The sequence below is a fragment of the Nestor notabilis genome, unplaced genomic scaffold, assembly GCF_000696875.1.
Source record: "Nestor notabilis isolate BGI_N333 unplaced genomic scaffold, ASM69687v1 scaffold10142, whole genome shotgun sequence".
Classification (NCBI taxonomy): Eukaryota; Metazoa; Chordata; class Aves; order Psittaciformes; family Psittacidae; genus Nestor; species Nestor notabilis.
The window spans coordinates 1,192-5,374 of NW_009918829.1; positions in this window are offsets into that span (position 1 = coordinate 1,192).

Genomic DNA, 4,183 nt, shown 5'->3' on the forward strand with positions numbered 1-4,183 from the left:
AGTGAAGCACTCCATGACTTGGGCTAAAAGCCAGAAAAATTTGAGAAATGGATAGTGCCCAAATGGCAAGGTATTTTGTCACAAACATGACGGCAAAGGTGACAGTGAGGAATCCATAAAATCCATACTGTTGTCTGGAGTCCAGAATGAAGAGTGAATTCAATACTTTCTTAAGTTTCTGCTCGCATTTGCTGTGTCCCAAAGTGTTTCAGATCTTAGCCAGATAACACAGTCTCCAATCCAGCAAAGCAAATTCATCAGGTGAGATTTCTTGCATGACTGAAATTAAATATATGTATAAGTACCTTACTAGAGTGGAGCTTTATCTCTGCTATACCTCAAGCTTTTCTAAAGGCTAAGATTCACAGCCCTCAGCATATTACTGTGTTAGGTAACCAACAAGCTTTTCTTGGAGGATCTTCCCCAAAATTTGGGGGAAGATAGTGTTGCCCAAGACAGTGATGCTGGATAACTGAAGACTTGTTAGAAATTCTGGTATTACCTAAGAAGATGAGAGACTATGACTGGCTCTTGAACACTGGCAATGAGTGTCCCTGCCTTGAAGCCACCTTCCTCCCAAGAGAAGATTTATAACAGATTGGGAGGAGCAAAAGGAAACTACTACTGCAAAACTTTCATCATCTAGGAAATAAAACTGCGCCAACTTATATTTTAGAATACAGCTTTTCTTGATCCTCAAAAAAGAGTTGAACCTTCCTGGAAAATTTCTCATTCTGAAGATTTCGTACTCATTCAAATTTGACCAGGCATTATTAATAAGTTATATCTAATTTTATTGGTGAATTTCTTCAATAATTTCTGAAGAGAAAAATCAAAGTAGGAGCTTTAAAATCTTCAGATGCTGTCTTCTTTTGACAGACTTTGAAGATCATATGTTTATATATTCATACGCATATATATTCATATGCATATACATTTATATATCTATATATTTATATATTTAGTGAGGACTGAGGCTAATTTTTCAGGTTTTTGGTACCAAATTTTTTACTGCTCTGATGAGCAATCCACCATACTGCTTTCTAAACCCTAGAACTACTTACGTCAGCTAAATCACGACATCAGAACAATGCACTATCAGGGAGAAGTAACAGTGAATAAAATGTAGTATATAAGCTGAGTAAAGTATTATTGCAGTAATCTTAGCTGTGCTTTAAGTAGGCAGAATTAGATGTATCTCTATCAGTGTCATATTATACTGAGGGAGCACATAATGCAACAGTGCAGCCATCAAGGGTGGCTTTACAGTAGAATGTAAGCTCTTAGGTCCTGCCTAATTTAATCCTAAATACCTGGATGTGACCTTCAAAACCAGTTTTGAGTGCTCCCCTAGCTCTGGGATAGCCCTTTTCCCTGTAGAGCTGCCTTTTAAATATGAAACACTCCTCATGGCTTCTGCATTATGGAGGTTTGGCAGTGCCTGCCCTTGTAGTTCAACCTGTGCTGCAGTATCCCTGTGATACGCCTGAATCCTTGACTGGAAAAGCAGAGTGAGGACATGACTGACACCCAACATGAGGGCTCTGCTTAAACCACACAATAGTTTGGTGATGGCAGACTCAGTTCTGATATAAACCAGATTTTAATCCCTTGTCTGCTGTAGGGAGTTTGATTTTATGGCTAATATTCAGTGGGCCAGGAGTCACAGCCCTCTTGCATGACTAAGCAATAGTCTCTCCATTCGGTTCTCCTGCACCTTCCACAGAAGGACCAGAGAATGCTCAGCCAAATACTTTCTGTTGCTTGCACTGTTAGAATGGATTGATAAGATCTTTCTCTTTTAAAATATAAGCAGGTTGTCACATGAGGAATCCCTCTGGGCTTCTGTAAGAGAAATAAATGCAGTAGCGCACAACTCCGGTAGGATATTTTGGGCAGGATTTAGAGTACATTCCTGCCTTCAGCATTTCCTGTGAATACCGCACTGAAAAAACACATTTTAAAGTGCATGTGAGTGTCTTCCGGAAGCTGGTCATTAAAATGCAATTGTCTAATGACCACCCATGTCATTGCTATACATTTATGGAGAGCTTGTTGTAAACACTAAGTGGTTCAACTAAGAAATCAGCTTCCTGTAGATTAATTGTGACAGTGATGTATGTAATACGTAAATAGAACTAATCAGAGATGCCAGCCCTATACCCATGGGGCAGGCAGGAAATGAATACAGCTGAGAACGTTGCAGACTCACTTTCTTATTTTGATCTTTCAAAGACAAAATAAATGAATTTAGTTTAGCACAGATGTAAATATTTTCCACAGCAGAAGTTCTACTGAAACTGCAAAGATTCCTAAGCCTGCACCAAGCTTGAGTTTTCATCACAGGTGCCTTAACAAAACTGTTTTGAGATCCCCGGCTGACAGGACCTACAGACCCTGAACGCAAAGTGTTATGTTCTTCTTGTCAGTGATCCACGTGTGAAGCAATGAAATTTTGTTTCCTTCCTATTAAACAGAAACAACAGTAGAGGGTTTTATAATGAGAACTATGTTTAGGCATTACAGCACTTTTCTTCCACTAACTCTGAAGTATTCCGTATGCCAAGTTCCTCTGCTAGGATGAATCGTTTAAGTGCACCACTGAATTAGACTGCAAGCTCCTCTACTTGAGATTTACAATAAAACTTTTCCTTTTGGTAGTCCTTCATGAAGCAAAAATGGTTTGTTATCTGAAGATAAACAAAACAACCATATGTTGGATATCATTAAATTGTAGGTCCAGTTGTAGTTCCCAATAAAGAATAAACAGCATAAATATTGAGGAAGTGATAAATTGTTAGGAAGTTACTGAAGAACAGTAACAATGAAATTCATTGAAAACATGTAATTTTAATTTTTCAACTCTTCAGGTCCTTTACAGGAAAAAGAAAGAGAAATGCAGAAATTCAGCTTTACAGCCCATGCCCTTCAGTGAAGTTTCTTTCCATGCTTATCCTTCACAACACAGTAAAGAGATTGTGTTGCTTTTTTTTCTTTCCCACGAAGATCAATATTGCTTCCCTTCAGCAGAAACTAAAACAAACATTTTCCCACGAAGATCAATATTGCTTCCCTTCAGCAGAAACTAAAACAAACATAATCCCACAAAAGTCATACTGGTAAAACTAGATTTGGATAAGAACAGTGGTGAAGCTTGGTTGTGGAGGAGCCTAGGCAGAGCTAGAACATGAGCATGGACATGAAGGAGGCAAAATTTATGCTTACCTGGCAAGTAACAAAAATAGCTTGGAGAGAGATGTGGCTGGATTACCAACAAAGAATTTCTCATTGCGTGCTAGTTCTTCGTGCTGAGCTGAACGCCTCAATCAGGGCTTCACGTCAGCTGAACTGAAAATCTGAATCTTATGGTGCTAAACTTTAAAAACGAAATTACATATTCAGTGTATAGTACAGCTTCCTTATTGCTAATGGTATCAGTCAATATTTCTTTCACAGAGGGCAGCTATTGCATCTACACAAGTTGAGAATGACTTGATTGTCAGCTTTGATAGGACCTTATGAAACATTACAGAAGCCAGTGCAGACACTTTTCACTTTTCAAGAGCAGGCCCAAAGAGATCAGGACATTACCTCAAGGAACTTCATGATCTCTCTCTCCTGCAATTCATGATCAATTAAATTTATTTTGATTTTTTGTCACATAGAGATTGTTTTGAAAATACATTTTCTATTCATCTATGAAAGCTCTTGAAAAAATATATTTATTCTTTTCTGCAAGTAAAAAATCAGTAAGTCAATATTGTTGTCGTTTTGCAGACATGATCTTGATTTGAGGGCTTAAAATCTGTAGTGTTCTTCCCAAAAGATTTGTGAATACATTTCAGTGGTTAGAGAAGTGGATGGGAATCAGAACATTTAGTTCTCATCTCAAATTTCTTTAGAACTTTCTAGGTCTCTAGTCATGTCATCAACAAAATATTTTGGGTCTGCTTTTTCTAGTTTAAAATAACTTATGCATATTTCTATATCGTCATCTTGCAGTGTGCAAAATGGCCCAGAAGCATTTACAGGGTCATTAGTACTGTTGCTATAACTACTGTAGCATGCAGTGCAAAACAGAAATACTTACCAGTACCAGCGCTGTTGCTGACAAAACACAGACTGACTGTGATGCAATTTGGCTACTTCAGGGCTTGGATTTAATATTAGATTTCTATTGGGG